Source organism: Xyrauchen texanus, chromosome 37 (genome assembly GCF_025860055.1).
Source record: "Xyrauchen texanus isolate HMW12.3.18 chromosome 37, RBS_HiC_50CHRs, whole genome shotgun sequence".
Taxonomy (NCBI): Eukaryota; Metazoa; Chordata; class Actinopteri; order Cypriniformes; family Catostomidae; genus Xyrauchen; species Xyrauchen texanus.
The window spans coordinates 9,314,272-9,334,608 of record NC_068312.1 but is presented as its reverse complement, the minus strand read 5'-3'; positions in this window follow the sequence as shown (position 1 = coordinate 9,334,608).

Sequence of the window (20,337 nt, the reverse complement as noted above, 5' to 3'; positions counted from 1 at the left end):
GACTAGCCGTAACAAATTTTTCACTTTTAATACATACAAATTTGATAACAGTACTTTCAAATTTAGCAGGCAATAAATACATGGGGTGAGTATGTTTGCATGCACATACACTGTGTAGGCTTTAATTTTTTGCTGTAATGAAGGCAAAGCAGTACAGACCTCAGAGATGGTAAGTAGCAAGAAGCACGTCAAGTTTCCTAACGCGAAACACTCTCTCTTAAGATAGTGACCAATATGTGTGTGTGGGAAATGAGGAGAGAGCGAATAAGAGGTGTTTAAGTGTGTGCGTTTCCTATTCCAGTTTAATCTCTCCACTTCCACTGTCACTTTTGCCACCCTAGATTGGATTCAATTACTGCCCCTGCTCTGACCTCAAACCTCTTTGACCCCACAGAACGGCCACATCCCCTGCCCTGATAGCAGCCTATAGCAGCCCTCCCTTCTTCCTCTTTCCTCTGCCATTTCTTTTTGTCTCCTTTTGCATTGTTGTTTCCTCTTTTTCTTTATATCTTCAATCTTGATTTCTTTGTTACTTTTTAACTTCCCTTCTTCTTTCTGTCTCAGTCTTTAACACTTTTCTTCTCTAAAGCTTGTCTCCTATAACCTCTGAACTCTTATTTTTAAGAAAACCTTGGAGACTATGTGAAGTCTTTATCAAGGCTTATGCATCATGTTTGCTAAAGCAACCATAACTACTGTATTATTATTGCTCAAACTTGGGGGTTAGAGATTTCAACAAACCCTAAGTTTAGGTGTTACATTTCAGTAAATGATGATGCATAACTTGTCATGAACAATTTGTGCTACAAATAGTGCAATAGATGCGGCACGTCACATCAACGGACGAGTCTGGTGTAGACAGGGTATAAGTATAGAAACAATATACTTGGATTTCATTGTAAAATTATTTAGCAAAGTGTTTAGAATGCAGGGAGCAAATTTCCATTGCTCTTGGATCATGGATAACATAGTTGTTCAACAGAAATTGAACACTATACAGGTATATACATGATATATATATATGTATATATATATATATATATATATATATATATATATATACATGTATATGGGGAGTAACAGAATACATGTAATGGGAATACGTATTTAAAATACAAAATACGTAAGTAACTGTATTCCACTACAGTTACAATTTAAATCATTAGTAATTAAAATACAGTTACATTAAACATTTATTTTGTTTACTGAAGAGATTACTTTGCATTTTATTGTCATTTGTTTCATTTAATATTTAGTCCTTTCAGATGGAAAACATTTATACATATAAATGACTCGATCCAAAGTGCATTTGAACAGCGTAGAAACACTTTCTTATGATGTGTTACATTCATACGAGCAGACAGAGAAGTATGTTTGGAGCAGAAAAGACAGAAATAAACCTTGTGTAAATTATCAGCTTTACGCTAAGCTAATATGCTATTTCTAGCCATTTTACATGCACATGTTACCAGGCACGATCATATTTATTTATCAAGCAAATTCAAATAATTTTTTTTCTAATAAGACCTTTGATATTAGGGCAAACATGTTATTCTTGATAATAATTTGTATTTGTATTATTTTCCTGTAAAAATATCTAAACATCCTTAAAACAAGATCAATTTGATTAATCTTGTTTTAGAAACAACACTGTGTAAGATATTTAGGTTTTTCAGAGAATGTGTATTTAACATGTGTATTTTGTATTACTGTACTGACAGAGTTTTTATAGTCAAAACAAGTGAAAATAATCTACCTGTGCTGAAGAAGTAATCCAAAGTATTTAGAATTTGTTACTGACCTTGAGTAATCTAACAAAATACATTATAAATTACATTTTACAGCATATATTCTGTAATCTGTTGTGGAATATATTTCAAAAGTAACCCTCACAACCCTGCACATACAGTATATGTGTATATATATATATATATATATATATATATATATATATATATATATATATATATACACAAATACACACTGGTGGCCAAAAGTTTGGAATAATGTACAGATTTTGCTGTTTCAGAAAGAAATGAGTACTTTAATTCACAAAAGTTGCATTCAAAAGGTAAAAAACAGCACCATCATTTGAAAAAAGTCATTTTTTGATCAAATCGAGACAGGCTCCATTTCCAGCAGACATAACTCCAACACCTTATCCTTGTGTAATCATGCTAAATTGCTAATTTGGTTATAAAATCACTTGCCATTATATCAAACACAGTGAAAAGCTATTTGGTTAATTAAATAAAGCTTAACATTGTGTTTGTTTTTGAGTTGCCACAGTATACAATAGACTGGCATGTCTTAAGGCCAATATTAGGTAAAAAATGCCTAAAGAGAAGCAGCTTTCTCTGGAAACTCATCAGTCAATCATTGTTTTGAGCAATGAAGGCTATTAAATGTTTGAAATTGCCAAAAAACTGAAGATTTGATACAAAGGTGTACACTACAGTCTTCATAGCAATGGACAACTGGCTCTAACAAGGACAGAACGAGATGTGGAAGGCCAGTTGTAAAACTAAACAAGAGGATACGTACATCAGAGTCTCTAGTTTGAGAAATAAATGCCTCACATGTCCTCAGCTGACAGGTTCATTGAATTCTACCCACTCAACACCAGTTTCATGTGCAACAGTAAAGAGAAGACTCTTTGGTGCAGGCCTTATGGGAAGAATTGCAAAGAAAAAGACAAAAAAAGAAGAGGTTAGCATAAGCAAATAAATACAGACATTGGACAACTGATAATTGGAAAAGAGTGTTATGGATCTTAACCCCATTGAGCTTTTGTGGGATCAGCTAGACTGTAAGGTGTGTGAGAAGTGCCCGACAAGCCAGGCACATCTATGGCAAGTCCTACAGGAAGCGTGGGGTGAAATGTCACCTGAGTATCTGGACAAACTGACAGTTAGAATGCCAAGGATCTGCAAAACTGTCATTGCTGCATATGGAGGATTATTTTATGGGAACACTTTGAAGTAGTTAAAGAAGTTCTGAAAAAAAAAAAAGTCTTATTGTAATATACATTTTTCAAATTATTAATGTACTGACTGTACAATTAAGATAAAATAACATGGACTGTTCAATAGAACCATATATTGATTGTCAGAAACAAAGAGACTTGGCGATGGGCACTACTTGGTCCTGTAAGCAACCACCAAGCAACCACTCAGAACACCAAGCAACCATTCAGAACACTCTAATAACCACACAGCAATGGCCTGGCACCCTAGTGTCATGGCAAGTACCACTCACATGTTCTTCAAAAAAAATTAAAATCTAGGTGAATTTGTAAATCATTTGTATTTCAGGGATAATTATTCTTCAGTTTTTAGATCTGGTGCTCTTTTTAACAGGCCGATTTCCCCTGTATTTACTCATTGATCGGCTAGCCTTGCACTAAGCTACAGTCGATGAGCTATAAGCCATCTCTGTATCTTAATCACAACACAGATACATGTTAATTACCTAACCAGTTCAAGTGTTTTCACTGCTTAAAGAGGGATTTGGGATTGATTGAGTTGTGTAGGCTGTGAGTCCCTTGTGTGTGTTTGTGTGTGCATTTACAGTCATCTGTGCATGTCTTAGGGGAGAGAGGGAAGGATAAAAGAAGATGGTTATTTATAGGCTTCTGAATGGACAAAAAGACTTGATATTGGGTCAGGGATAAACAATAAACTTCTAAACTCACAACGGGGCCTTACTTTCTCTATACTCCCCTCCCCCTACTATCTCGACTGCTCCATCGCTTTCTCAATGTTGTATTTCTTGATTCTCTATTTTGTTTTCTAACATTTTCTTAGTGTTATAAACCCATTCAGATGATGTATTGTATGTTTTAAGGTAGTACTTGGATGTGATGTGAGCACACTCTTATTCATTATGTTTGATGCATGTCCCAGGCATAATAAACACAGGAGAGGATTTAATGTATGGAGAATTGAGACTTCACCTGCAAACGATGAACCAGGTGTGCAAAAAAAATGGGCAGGTTGCCGTATCTATTCGTATCCCTCAAAAAAGCTCAATAACTTTCATCTGCGCCAGTGTCTAAAGCGGAGCCACCTGAGAGTGAACCAGTGTGTGCGTGATACAGACTGAACGACCTGGACGTTCAGCGAGCTGCAGCCAGGTATACTTGAAGAGACAAAAATGTAGCCAGAGAAAATTATTGTTCCCCGTCTGTCACTCACTTCGACGTTGTGTCGAAGAAGCGATGCTAGAGGTCTCTCTTAAATATAAATGGAGGGAAATGTGTCTGTCCATTCAGAATTTTCCTTCGGTGCCAAGTGGTTGTGTGATCAGCGAGCTGTATTCACGAGACTGTTCACTTCATCTCTTCAAAAGCGTATGCTGTTGGATCTATGGTGCATTTCAGCGGCTTTCTCCTTCTCTGCACAGCAGTGCAGCTCTGCACCTGGGCGCTTCGACAGTGCTGTTGAAAGAGAATATTAAAGAGTTTATTTCTATAAAAGAGCTATACACAGCGGCATTGAACGTCCCTTTCAGGACGCGTCTTTATAAAGATGCCCTTCCGCCCCTGTGTAGTTCCTGGATACGGTCGAGTTCTCTCCACTCCTGACGGTCACAGGCGCTACCTCGTGTGTCTGGGCTGCGATCACACTGAGGCATTGTTTGTGGATGGTTTGTGTTCTCACTGCGAGAACCTTACCATGGCAACTTTGTGGTCGCTGCTTTCCTTCCTAAAAAAGAACGCCACTCCAGCTGCCCCACGCAACGCTCATTCTTCCCACGGAATTGAGGATGACCCGGCTGGTGATGAGGTGATTTGAGGATGGCAGCATGCTTGGTTTCATAGGGTACATCCCCACGAACAACCCGCCCCCGACATGCTTGTTGACTTCCGCCCGGGCTCGGGGTGACAGCGGCTCGCCTCACGGCCAGTCTCCTTTTCCCCTTGAATATGGCAGGATGTGGATAAGGCATGCTTCCTCAACATCCCGTCTCCCATTTAGGCCTCTTCGGCGACACCGTAGAGGACATAACCCAGAAGTTCTCAGAGGTGAAGAAACAGATGGAGGCCATTTCCCACATCATGCCCCGCTGCTGCCCCATGGCCGGCCAGTTCTGACGAGTTCAGAGTATGCCTACATGAGACCTACTCCTCAGTCACTAACACGCCCCCTGCCAGGTGTGCGGAGCAAGGTAAGTGCTTTGAGTCTTCCCTCAGCACCAGAACCTCGGGATACGCTTTTGCCTCCCGATGCCACATTGCCTGCTCCGCCCCACTGCGAAGCCCTGCCAGGTACATCAAAAACGATCGTCCCCTTAGTGCCCCTTTCACGGAGCTTGGACGCATGGCTTTCACTTCCCAACCCATAGCACTGGTTGGCCAGGACCATCCGACTCAGCTGCGTGATTCAGTTCGCCTGGCTCCCGCCATGCTTCGGTGGTATTCGCACCTCCTCGGTGCACAGCGAAGATCGCGAACACCCTGTGTGCGGAGATCACGACCCTTCTACTCAAAGACGCAATAGAGCCTGTCCCTCCATCCTAGATGAAGAAGGTTTTTTACCCCCCTTACTTCATCATACCCAAAAAGGCTTACGAAGATCTTGGACTTGCAAGTTTTCAACCGGGCTCTACACAAATTCCCGTTCAAAATGCTCACACAAAGACACATCTTAACTTGCATCCTGCATCAAGATTGGTTTGCAGCGGTAGACCTGAAGGATGTACCCCCATCTTGCCTTGACACCGACCCTTCCTATGGTTCCCATTTGACGGCCAGGCATATCAGTACAAGGTCCTCCCCTTCGGCATGTCCCGCATTCCGTGCCCCGCTAAGGGAGGTGGGCATCTTCATACTCAACTACCTCGACATCCTGGCCCACTCCTGAGAGTTACTATGTGCCCACAGGGACTAGGTGCTCAGGCACCTCAGGCGCCTAGGGCTTCAGGTCAACAGGGTAAAGAGCAAGCTTGCCCCGGTTCAGAACACCTCTTTTCTTGGCATGGAGTTAGACTCAGTCTCAATGATACTAGCGCGCCTCACCAACTAGCGTGCGCAGTCAGTGCTGAAATGCCTCACCTTATTAAAGCCAGGCACCTGGGTTCCACTAAAATATTTCCAGAGGCTCCTGGGGCATATGGCGTCTTCCACGGCGGTCGCACTGCTGGGGTTCAAGCATATGAGACCGCTTCAGCACTGGTTCCAGACTTGAGTCTCGAAATGGGCATGGCACCGCGGCACACACTGTGATCATCACCCCCTCCTGCCCCCAGATTCAAACCCTGGACAGACCTCTGTTTTCAGGCCCCTATGTGGATTAATCCCCCTGTGTGTATTTTCCACAGTACGGTCCGAAATATGGTGTATTTCACCAATCTTTACCTCCCCTAGCCTGGGCTGATGTGGTCTCCGTGGGGTCTTTTTCCCCTGAAAGAATAGGAGTTGGAAAGGAACACCTTCCCCAATGCGTGTGATAGCGTTAAAAATGGCCCCAGCCACTTTAACTCTATGCGAGAAACATAGAGAGAGAAAAGGCGAGGCTGGCTGGATAGGGAAAGGAACACCTTCCCCTATCTTTTTAAAGAAAGCATCTTTAAAAAGACATTCGCATCAATGTGTTTTTCTCTAATAGAGAAAATATACTCTCTTGTCAGGAATATATGCTCTCTTAGCGCTGTCGAAGCACCCAGGTGCGTACTCTGCACTGATTGTGCAGAAAAAAAGAAAGCCGCTGGAATGCGCCATATATCCAACAGCATATCGTTTAGAGGTGAATGGACCAGCAGAGTGATTCAGCTCGCTGACACACAACCGCTCGGCTCTGAAGAACAAATCTGAATGAGTGGTCACATTCCAGCTCCATTTATACCCATATGTACGGGGGAGTGGCATGCAAATTCCACTCTGCAATTCTCATTGGCCTATTCTCAAAGATTGGAGGTGTTTTGGGCTCCCAAGAGCGACCCCTAATGTCACTACATTGACTCAACATCGAGTGTGTGACAGAAGGGGAACTTATAGTTAGTCAATAAATGCTCTTTTTTTTAGCCAATTTAGCTACATTAGATACTAATGTGTAAGTACAGATATATTTGAATGCCAATTGTAAGCAGATTCTGAGGCTGTAGAACCTTTTTTGTTTTATTTGAGATCAAGAATGGGATCAGATTATGGTGCATGCAGAGATCAAACCTCATTTGCACCAAAGCACAAATGCTAACAGCTAGGCCACTGCTTGTAGCAACAGAATATAAGTTAATAATATTTGCATTACAGTGAAGGATCTATGTAGAAATTAGTGAGATTCTTAGAAAGCTTGCGCATTCAGCAGAAAAACATGTTTTTGGGGAATTGACTTGAACTTGATTTGGAACTTGTATATGGATAGTAAAATGACTCAGTTTTTATATTGTCTCACAATGTATTGAGTACACATCAAACATAACCTGTCCCAGCTGGTGGGGGGAGACTGCAGCTCTTCACACCTTCCCTCCCTGTATTTCTATCCACTGCATTTGCTTCCTCCATCTGTCTAAATGCACATTAATTATACACATACACACGTATATTCTCTACCCTAGCGACAAACACCTACATAATGCATGTGCTTTCTCCACATTTATTAGGGGAATGTTTGAAAATAGCTTTTAATGTCAGCAGTGTATTGACGTTATAATAATATGATTGTTGAGTTTGGACCAATTTGCCATCATAAAAGTTTTGAAACAGCACATACTACTGTATATTATGCAACTCAGCTCTTCAAATTACTGAAGGAATATTCAGGGTTATTAAAAGGTAAGCTCTTTTTACAGCATCTTTGAAATAGCTCTATAAAAAATTATTAAGATATGTAATTATCAAACAATTTTAAAATTGTAAACATAGCAGTTAAGCATTACATTTCTTAGCACGCAACTGTTTTGAAAGAACTGCAATCGAAAATGATTGAAGTGCTGCATAGCACAAAAGTAATCCTATGTCAAAGCTTTACAAGCCATACTTTTCAACTTTTAAACCCTCCTGAGCACTTGTTTCTTTTGGTTTCTACTGTAAGTGCATTTTACGTTCTTTGTTTTTCAAACTGATTGACAAGTCAAAAATGTTTAACACAGTGACAAGGAGGAGGGCGTGGCCATGACGGTGTATGCCTGGTTCTGAGTGGCTCAATCAGTGGGAAAGAGATAGTCGGGGATGCCAGTGAGAGAGAGCGAGAGAGACACACTCTGATGTGTGTGTGTGTGTGTGTGTGTGTGTGTGTGTGAGCGTGTATTTATCACTTTGTGGGGACCAAATGTCCCCATAAGGATAGTAAAACCCGAAATTTTTGACCTTGTGGGGACATTTTGTCAGTCCCCATGAGGAAAACAGCTTATAAATCATACTAAATTATGTTTCATGAAAATCTAAAAATGCAGAAAGTTTTCTGTGATGGTTAGGTTTAGGGATAGGGTTAGGGTCATGGGATAGAATATATAGTTTGTACAGTATAAAAACCATTATGTCTATGGAAAGTCCCCATAAAACATGGAAACACAACATGTGTGTGTGCGTGTGTGTGTGTGTGTGTGTGTGTGTGTGTGTGTGTGTGTGTGTGTGTGTGTGTGTGTGTGTGTGTTCGTCGACGTGTGTTTTTATGTTCCAGTTCAATGGAGCAGCCACTGACTGCCAGGAGGCAGGGGAGCTTGATGCCATCCGCCAGGAGGCAAGGTTCAGTGTCATTGCACGGCATCGTGGAGGACCGCAGCCCAGCTTGCAGAGTTTTTTCTTTTCTCTCTCTCTCTCCCGCTCTCTCTGTCCCTTCTGCCCTCTTTTCCTTTCCCCTTCTCTCCCCTCGTCCTACCCAGGTACCCAGGAGGCGGGGAGAATCAGCCAGCTAGGACATGGCTGAAGGGGAGGGGAATAAGTCAGTCCGGAGCTTTCCCTGGCCTGAATCAGGCTGTGGGGTTATGTGACGAGGAGGAGTGCATGGCGGGCCGTGAGGGGTGCTGAGTGGCTCAATCAGTGGGAGAGAGATAAGAGGAGGAGTCAGGGATGACAGTGAGAGAGAGAGAGAGAGAGAGACAGAGCTGTGTGTGTGTGTCTGTGTCATCAACGTGTGTTATTATGTTCCAGATCAGTTTGATGTTAAGTTATAATTAAAGTCTTGTTGAATGTTGATCCGGTTCCCGCCTCCTCCTTTCCCGAACCCTGTTACAACCACAGATAATGTAATTAAAGCTTAAATTGTAGTACAACCAGAACATGTAGACATGCTGATTATTCATGTGGATGTATGTGGATGCTTAGGACACCTTGTTCAGCCTGCCATTCTTCGTCATGGCTGTTAGGATTGAATTGTATTGCCAGCAACAGGTCTGAGGAGGTAATTTAAACTGTCCACAGGGGGGTCAGATCACTGAGAACCAGTCAGGGTTTACCGTGACAGCCAGTGAAGAAGTCAGTATTGTTCTGGGTGTTTGAATATTGCCTGGAGCCACTATCACTTAAACTTAAAGATCATCCGATTATTAGGCTTATGCTTGTTTGAGCTTGTTGCTTTGTGTCTGGTGAGCAGAGAATTTAGGCTCTGGAGACCAGAGAGACTAAAGACTTAGGCCTGTCTGATTAGGGTTGATTATAAATTGTCTTGAGGCTGCAAAGAAATATGAAATAAGAAAGCTAAACTTTTATGGGATTGACAATTTATTTAAGGAGGTGACCATTTTTGGCCGTGGTTTAATATGAGTTAAACGAATACTCTGGGTTAATAAAATGTAATGTCAATTTACAGCATTTGTGGTATCTGGTTGATTTACCTCTTCTTTAAAAAATAATACAGTGAGACACTTACAATGAAATTGAAAGTGGCCAAATTTTGGAGGGTTTAAGGCAGACATGTGAAGCTTTAAATTTTAGGAAAACACTTACATTCATTAATTTGTTAAAACTTTTATTTTATGTCTTGTGGCTATACTTTTGAAACTGAGTATTTTAGCTTGCTATGATTGGCCTCATTAACTTCCATTGTGAGTGCCTCACTAACTACTTGTCCATCCAAGGATGTTTCTGCCAAAAATGGTTAAGCGCATCAAAATGTAAGATTTTCAAATTAATTATTTATTTTCCATTTACTTGCACTAATATTCTATTTAGAAATGTCAAAAGTCACCCAAAAAATTGTTTGGAAACACTTTTTGTCAAGAAAAAGTCATTAACACAAAAAAATTAGTGTCACATGACATAATCATGAAGACTTGGTACAAATCCTTGAATGGCAATATATTGTGTGTTATTCAAATTGGGGATGTGCGTGCCCTCCAGCGCATGGTAAACCTGTGGCACAAGGTGTGCCAAGGAATTACGGTACGCAATTTCATTGGCCTCCGCTACATTTGGCAGCCTGATATAATACTGCATCAAATTTCTTTTAATGTTGTGCAAAAAGCTTAAATACACTGAAGAAAGTTTGTTTTGCTAACCCAAAAGTTTACCCCACTACTCTGTACCTGGTGCAGGTTGCCAGCTTGAACAGGAGGATGGCGATCCTCATTCAGGTCGGAACAGATGGCCGATGTGCGCAACATCAGGACCAGTGAATTGGCACAGCATCTCAAACGTTGGCCGTGACATCCTAAAATGTAGCAGAAATCTCCAAGATGTCTGATTTTTACATTTACATTCTCTCTATGTCCACAAGAGGGTGCAACAAATCAATATAAACCACTTAGCACTGTTATATCAATTGTTTATTGCAAAGAACATATCTGGCTGTTAACTAATGTGTGTAAAATTATAAATTCAAACGATTTAGCCAGTTTATATTCTCAAATCAAACTTAAAAACAGGAAAAGAAACACTTCAAAAGATGGTTCTATTAACTTATTGTGGCACGAAATATTTATACCAGTGCCATAGTAGTCTACTACCACAGACTCAAGCTTTATAATAGGCTACCTGCGGTACCAGATTTTTAAAAAATAAATACAGTTGAATGTATGTACCTAATGCTTATGCAGCTAGACGCTGATAAGAGAGCAAGACATAGTCATCACACAACTGCTAAAGACCTCCATCTTGTTCAATTTTTGGTTTAACATGTAAAAAAATATATATATATATATTTCCCCACATTCTGTAGCTAACATTGGCATATATAAATTTTTTGGAGGTACACACATGACTCATCAGCATATCCTCACACAGAAACTGATTTTATGAAGCAGTGCATGCTTATTCATTGCACGCAATGCATGTTCTGAACAGTATAAACACGGGAGCAGATTTACTGTATAGAGAATAAAATTCTTCATCTGCAAGTGGGCGAGTGATACGGGCAAGCTGCTGTATCTCTTTGAATCGCCCAAAAACTCTCACTGACTTTCACCTGAACCGGTTTCAAAAGCGAAACCGCCCGAGTGGGACCCAGTGTGTGCGCAATAGAGACTGAAAATGTGATGTGATGTGGCCATTCAGTAAACTGCAGATAGATATACTTAAAGAGACTAAAAGGCAGCCAGAGAAAATAATAGTTTTAAGATTTTAAATTCAGCCAATTAAACTTCAGAATTTATTATGTTTTATATCTGTATGCATAGTGTCTAATAATGCATTGGCAATGTACACTTAAGTTTCTCTTGCCAATAAAGTTTGATATTAATTGAATCTGCCCATTTTATCATACTAATAAAAAAGTAGTTAACTTATTTTATGGCATGTATACATATACAGTTGAAGTTAGAAGTTTACATACACTCAGCTTGAAGTCATTAAAACAAATTTTGTAACCACTCCACAGATATAATATTAGCAAACTATAGTTTTGGCAAGTCATTTAGAACATCTACTTTGTGCATGACACAAGACATTTTTACAACAATAGTTTACAGACAGATTGTTTCACATTTAATTGACTATATCACAATTCAAGTGGATCAGAAGTTGACATACATGTCAAGCCTTTAGACAGTTAGCCAATTAGCTTCTGATTGGAGGTGTACTGAATTAGAGGTGTACCTGTTGATGTATTTTAAGGCCTTCCTTTGACCTCAGTGCCTCTTTGCTTGACATCATGGCAAAATCTAAATAAATCAGCCAAGACCTAAAAATAAATTGTGGACCTCCACAAGTCTGGTTAATACTTGGTAGCAATTTCCAAATGTCTGAAGGTACAACGTTCATCTGTACAAACAACTGTACGCAACTATAAACACCATGGGACCAGGCAGCCATCATATAACTCAGGAAGGAGATGCATTCTGTCTCCTAGAGATGAATGTAGTTTGATGTGAAAGTGCAAATCAATATCAGAATAACAGCAAAAGACTTTGTGAAGATGCTGGAGGAAACAGGTAGACATGTATCTATATCCACAGTAAAATTAGTCCTATATTGACATAACCTGAAACGCTGCTCAGCAAGGAAGAAGACACTGCTCCAAAACTGCCATAAAAAAGCCAGACTACAGTTTGCAAGTGCACATGGGGACAAAGATCTTATTTTTTGGAGAAATTTCCTCTGGTCTGATGAAACAAAAATGGAACTGTTTGGCCATAATGACCATCATTATGTTTGGAGGGAAAAGGGTGAGGCTTTCAAGCTGAAGAACACCATCCCAACCGTGAAGCATGGGGGTGGAAGCATCATGTTGTGGGGGTGCTTTGCTGCAGGAGGGACTGGTGCACTTCAGAAAATTGCTGGCAATATGAGGAAGGAAAATGATGTGTAAATATTGACGCAACATCTCAAGACATCAGCCAGGAAGTTGAAGCTCTGTCGCAAATGGGTCTTCCAAATGGACAATGACCCCAAACATACCTCAAGTTGTGGCAAAATGGTTTAAGGACAAAATCAAGTTATTGAAATACATCACAAAGCCCTGACCTCATTCCGATTGCGTGTGGAAAAGCGTGTGCGAGCAAGAAGGCCTACAAACCTGTCTCAGTTACACCAGTTCTGTCTGGAGGAATAGGACAAAATCCTAGCAACTTATTGATGTTTGAGGAAGGCTACCCAAAAGGTTTGACCCAAGTTAAACTGTTATTATTTGGTAGCATTGCCTTTTAAATAAAGTGTATGTAAACTTCTGACCCAATTGGAATATGATGAAATAAATAAAACCTGAAATAAATCAATCTCTCTACTATTTTTCTAAAGAGTTTAAATATATTTGGCTAAGGTGAACTTCTGACTTCATCTGTACAGTACTTGTATCAAAGAATAATACCTTGTAAAGCAGCCCAATGGAAAGGAGGAGGCGAGAACTGGCTTGACAATATAAATAATATTTTTAATGATAAATTAAACAAAAGACAAACACGGACATGTCCGTAAACAATCTCTCTCTCTCGTTGCACTGTCTCCCATTGGCCTTTATCCCTCTCGGAGGCTTAATAAGCCTGATAAGGGACCGGGTGTGTATAATCACGACACGGCCCCACCCTCCACCCTGCCACATACCTGTAAAAGTCTAATTAACTCTATCCTAAAAATAATAATACATTATAAATTTTACTTGTACGCATTTAAATAATTAAAATAAATGATGAAAAACATTTCTTGCAAGTTCTTTGAGATAAAGTATAATGTAAACATATTTGATTTTTTTTTTTATAATGTATTTGTTGTACTGTATCATGTACCATAGTGTTAATGTGATTAATCACAGAAAAATTTGCACATAATTATTTTATTTTTTTTAAAGATTAACAGATTCACAGCCCTACTTCTGATATTTCCTACTATTACAATTATTTGGGATATTAAAATTGCACTAAGCTGACCAATTTCAATTAATTGTCACAGTACTCTCTGCATTTTATCAACTGGTATGTGAAAGGTACACAATTTGCGATATACACAGAATACGGTATGGAAATGACTCAAGAGCAGATTTCTTTTGTGATAAACCAAAACTTATATGAGAGTTTTTTTTTAGGATGACGTCATCATGCACAGCATTTTATCAGTACAAGGCCAATTGGATGGAAACAAGCAGGAGAAAGCACATTTCGAAAACATTTTACACATTTTCACTTTGTCGAAAATAGAATTGCAAAAAAAGTGGATGGAAACATAGCTAATGTAACCCAGATTTTTGTTTTCTTTAAAGAAAAGTAAGGATGAGTTAAAAATACATTTTTGTAGTAATCAACATTATGCCACAAATGCTTAACTTATATCGAACCCTTTAATTTATTTTATTTTAACTTCTTTTTATTATTCTCTCCTCTTGGTGGTGTAGTGACTTGTCTTATTCTGGATGGCAGAGGACGAATCTCAGTTGCCTTTGAGTCTAAGACAGTCAATCCGCACATCTTATCAAGTGACTTGAGCACGTTATTGGAGACGTAGAGCGTTTGGAGGCTTCACGCTATTCTCTGCGGCATCCACGCACACCTTACCATGCACCCAACTGAGAGCGAGAACCACATTATAGCGACCATGAGGAGGTTACACCATGTGACTCTACCTTCCCTAGCAACCAATTGGCCAATAGCTACCGAGCTACCAAGGCCCCTATTTTATAACTTCTTAAGCAATTACAATTTCTGTAACTGTATCATGGAAACCCACACAAATACTTTACCCAAAAGTGTCAAATACATTTTTGTCCTATTCTTTTAAGTAAAATTTTTTTGGTCTTTTTTTTATGACAGATTGCTTTACTAATACATTTGTTCATACTTACGGTTAAAGATTTGAAAAGGTAGTATCAAACTTTGACATGTAACTCATACCGCACTGTTTATTCAATGGACTGATATTGACAGATACCTCAAATTGATGACTTGTTGAGGAGAGAGCTTCAATTACTTTTCTAAATGATTGGCCTAATGATTTTTGGGTCTAACCCGAGCCATATCCGAAGGCCATATCATAGAAGCATAATATAATTTGTATTGTCCTTGTCATCATTTTCCCATTTTTCTGGAGATATTATTCTACTTTATATCACTATAAAGTGATTTATTTTTGTCAATAGTCTCTAGATGTTGTGAGGAGGGGCTGTTGTTGCATGGCAACAATCCTGATTGACAATACTGTTTGTTAGAGAGAGGCGTATTATAATAACGCTATCATATGGTCTGGCAGATTTTGGGCTCTGCACCAGAGATGACAAATGTGCTCACGCAATAATTCAATCTGCTCTCCCAGTTCTTCAACTTTAAGGGGACTTGTGGAGATGAGTAGTAGGAGCAATTAAGCTGGTCAGTCATTGTTAATGTGTAGCACTTCAAAATGTGTTCCAGGTTGTTTACAGTGAAGTTACTTTTATTTAAAAAAGAGGGAACGAAAGTAAAGAAATCAACAGCATGAAACTTGGTAAACAGATTGAGATGCCGTGAATGTGTGAGAATGGAAAGTGACTGAGAATATCAGCAAAAAAAAGTTTTTTTCTGTACATCACAGGGTTTTCAGGGAAAGTAACAAGTATTAATGTTCCTACAACAGCCGTAAATGTCTTGATATAACTGCAATAAAATTAATTTTGAGGATAATGTTTATACTATACGTACATACACTGGAAATTAGTATTTTCTCAAGAGTCTTTATCCATACTTAAGTGGTTGCTAGGGTGTTTTTTACTGGCTCAAGTTTAATAAGTAGTTTGTTTGTTTGTTTTTAATCCCCAATTTATTGATTATTTCTCATTTATTCAGGAGAAGACATGCTCCCAGTCATGAGATACCCTCTCGTGCCTTCTGGAGACACTGGTTATTGGTTGATATTAAGGTATGTGAGATCCTCCACAAACGTGTTTGATAGGTAGATGCTCTCCCACCCTATCTTTTAAGTTTTACAAACTTGTAACTTCCTTGAGAACAGATATTGATGTATTTCCCATTCTGACTAGAGTATTTGGCTATATTTATGCTATAACAAATATTGAATGAATATAATGCCAATATTAGAATTTTTTAAACCACTATTAGTTCTTAACATTAAGAACTATTAGTGGTTTAGAAAACTTTGTAAGTGTTGTGGGTCAGTGGTTAAACAAAATGATTTAGTTAATTCATTTTCTAATTCATAGTTAATTTTTTAGGACTAAGAACTAAGCCTTAAAATAAAGGTTGCTTAAAGCAGTGCTTTTGGCATGGACAATCCTGGACATAATGTGTAAAGCAAAAGGTGTCAGAAACACTTTGGTAGGCAAACAATTCCTGGATCATGAGGACCGTATCTGCATCTTCCATGTGCTTCACACTTGTGCTGCATTTCCGATGAGTTACATAATTACTGAGTAAAAATATCATGTTAGTCATCAGAGCTCCGGTCCGGCGGGATCTAGAGGCACCATCAACAGGCTGTGTATGGGGAAACTGTGTTTAAACAGTCGGGTATGAGACACTTTAATTGATCTATTTTAAGTCAATATTTAAATCTCATTGGCTATTTTGTTAGAAGTGCCTCTTTTTATCGTCTTCATCCTCTGGTCTTCATTATTCAAAGGAGAACTCGATATCAAGTGCAATCAAGGCCAGTAACGCCAATGGTAATAATCTCTATTAAGAGGAATGTTCTGAGGATAAAAGGGGTTATTATAGCCCAACACTGGGCTAAACTGCAAATTATCACTTATTTTTTGTTTTTCACTTACTAACAATCGTTATAGTACTTGATCAATCATTTAACAACTTCTGTAAAGTTAGTACCCTTAAGCCCCGTTCACACCGCGGTTGGCATGTCGCGATTTGTGTCACTGGTGAGAATTCCTACTGCTGCTACCACTCTAACGTCATTGGTGGACTTCACAACTGGCCATAGTAGCGTTTGAAAAGCTGTTTACAGATGATACTGCCGATAAAACTAAGATATCATACTAATTTGACAAGGAATAAGTTATTTTGCCAGGGGTGGACTGTGAAGAGAAATCGGTTCGGGATTTTACATAGAAACTGGCCCAAAAGTTGTTGAGTGGGTCACTGTCCTTGTCTGCATATCGCTGCCCCCTTCGGCATGTCGTGACACCATTCTGTGGCCCAATCTGCATAACGCGGCGACACACTTCAGCTTAGTCCTGGTTCTCCCAATGGCCAGTCCGCCCCTGATCGGCCCCAAAGTGTGTCGGCCCACCAGGAAAATGTCTGGTGTGCCAGATTACCAATCCAGCCCTGCTCGCGAATGTTGCTCTTCATTTGCATAAAGTTGAAATTTTCTCAACTCGTCTTGTCGCTTCCCACGACGATCTCTGTCGCCAATGGTCACAACAGCTCGTGTCCCTGGAAGTCGATTTGCTCTCATTGATAATGAATGTAATGGTGTCGATGTCTCGTGCAATGTTGCTGGTGGTGTGAACGGGGCTTTAAATCTGTAATAAATACCACATTTATCTTAGTCGCATTTTAATAAAGTGAAATACCTTAATACTTAGGCCACGTCCACACTAATAGGTTTCGCATCTTTTTTTCTACGTTTTGGCCTTCCATCCTCACAGAGACGCTATCTTCACGTTGTTGTATGGACTGGGAAAACAGATATATCTAAAATCCATGATGTATTTGTTGTCATGTGAAGCAGTCATTTGATCCATTTAACCAAAACAAACAAGATGGTGGCCCGTGTTATAGGGTTGTGTGGTATACTAACGAAATATTGACATTAGCAAAACGTGTGAGAGTTTTGAGATGAAATCAAAGAAATTTGATTATAATAAAAAAGTTTCGAGTTAGTATCGATACCAGAGCATGTGAGTGGAATGGAGTGAGAACAGAGCATTGAGAGGCGGTGATAATTCCACCTGTGTGGAGAGCGCTTTTTTGAAGATTCAACTCCGCTCTCTCAGGCCGCTCAGTGCTGCTCTCTCAACCCAGAATGCGCTTTGTGATATGCTGGTTTGGGAATCTACGAAATAAGCAAGAGGCCTGAGGTTATGGAGCTCAAATATTGTTTTAGTGAAGTTGCAAACCTTATAGCCTAAATAAATGCAAAGTATAAATCAAAGATAAGAATGAGGAAATCGAAAGGGAGTGTGGAATGTGGAGAGACCGTGAGAATGAGCAAATATTCCTTTTGTAAACGTAAGTGTCACATTGCCAGAGAGCATGAGGATGTGCTACGCGAACATAGTAGTGCAGCAAAAGGTGAGCTAGTAGGCTACACGACTATTCGATAATAAATTAATAGATAAGTATTTGCCATTTTGCCATCATGTCAGTGAAGCTTCCAGCTTGATGCAGGACCGGTTCTGCAGGTTTGTGGATGTTAAATCACCCTCAATTGAATATGTAAGCTTAATAATACTGTATATTGACAAAGCTTTTTTCCTTGAATCCTGGCGAACACCGGTAAACATGTATAATCTTGCAGATCAGTGTGTCCTAATTTGCAGGCAGAGCATTCTGCTTTCATTCCTCCATTGAACAATTGAGTATTTGATTAGAACGAATTTCCAATCTCGCATAGCGTGGAATAATTTTACTTATCATTGCTTTTGATTTCTGCTTCGGGATAAAGTGCACATAACTGCTGGTCAGTTTCCCAAAGCCAACTCCACACCTTAACGAGAAGTGAAACCTAAAAATATGGACTCTAGATGAGTGGTTGCAGATAACATCTTTGACATTGCTTGCTGCATTCATGCGCAGAGAAAAAAGCTATAAATTATTGAACATTAGAAAAAAAAACTTTTCTTAAACGAAGCCAGTGTAAATTGTGAATTAAATAATTTGTATTTGTTTTGGGATCATTAAACATGATTTCATCTAATATATATATATATATATATATAGGAAAAAAAAAATCTCACTTTATGCAGGACAAATATTTTGTATTTGTTAAATCCTTTTCTGGATAATTTAATTCACTCTTTAAAACTGAAAACAAATTAGGATGATAAATTGACCCAAAGTCTTATAGCATTAAATCAGTAACCTATTAATGTGTATCTGTAACGTTTGAATAATAAGGCTGACGAGGAGATGCGGATCCAAACGCAGTTTGAGTTTATTTGATCACAAAAACACTAAATGAACAAAAGAACAACCCACGATGGGGAAAAGAAACATAAACTAGATAAGGTAACCACGGTAGAGACTAACAGGGAACAAGGGAGAGACGCAAACATCAAACAACGATCGACAAAGACAGAACAAAGACACGGGGTATAAATACACAAACATGGGATAGGTGGCCAATGAAAGAACAGAACTCAAACAAGATAACAAGGTGATTAACAGAAACCAAAGGCAAATTAACAAGGGCAGGTGTAAACAATGAACAGTGAACACGAACGCTAACAAGGACTGTGGAATTACATAAGGGACTAAAGTGAAAACTAAGAAGTGTAAAAGTGACAAGATGGAAAACAAGAGGGCAACAGTGAGACAAGACAGGGTAATCGTTACATAGCCCCCCCTTTAAAGATCGGATTCCAGACGATCCTAAAAAACACACAAAAGACAAAAGTCCATAAGAACAACATGAGGGCACCAGGGGCAAACAGACAGTACAAGTGGGCACATAGGTAGACAGGCAGACCAGGGGGGAACACTGGGCAGGCAGGAAATCCGGGGGCAGACAGGCAGACCAGGGGGGGGCACGAGAACAAGGAGGCAGTCCAAGGGGCACAGAGGGCAGGCAGGAAGTCCGGGGGGGGGCCACGAGGGGAAATGAGACAGTCCACGGGGGCGCAAAGGGAGATGCGACAGTCCACGGGGGGCACAAAGGGAGATGAGACAGTCCACGGGGGGCACAAGGGACAACCAGGCAGTCCATGGGGGCACAAAGGGACAGGTTTGGGAGGCCGGGGTGGTATCGACCGGGCGGGGACAGGTTTCAGTGGTCTGGGAGCTGGGTCAGGAGGCCTGGGGGAAGGCCTCAGGATGGGAACAGGGTCAGGAGGCCTGGGTGGAGGCCACCGGACAGGGGCTGGCAGAGCCGTGTGAGGCGGAGCCAAGGAGGACTTCGGAGGCGGAGCCATAGAAGACTTAGGAGGCGGTGCCAAAGGAGGCTTAGGCAGGGCCATGGCAGACTCAAGTGGTAAGGCCTTGGGCAGGTCAGGAGGCGGAACAGTGTTGGGCGGAGCCAAGGGAGGCGATGGTGTAGAAGGCTCAGAAGGCGGAGCCACTGGAGGTAGAGCCGAAGGTGGCGTGGGCGAAGAAGGCTCTGAAGACGGAGCCAATGGAGGCTTCGGAGACGGAGCCGAGAGAGGCTCGGGAGGCTCCGGAGGAGGAATTGAAGGAGGTTCAGGAGGCGGAGCCGAAGGAGGCGAGGGCGATGAAGGCTCTGAAGACGGAGCCAATGGAGGCTTCGGAGGCGGAGCCGGGAGAGGCTCGGGAGGCTCAGGAGGTGGAGCTGAAAGAGGCTCAGGATGCGGAGCCGAGGTAGGCGGCACCGTGGGAGGCTCTAGGAGCGGAGACCAGGAAGACTCTGGAGTC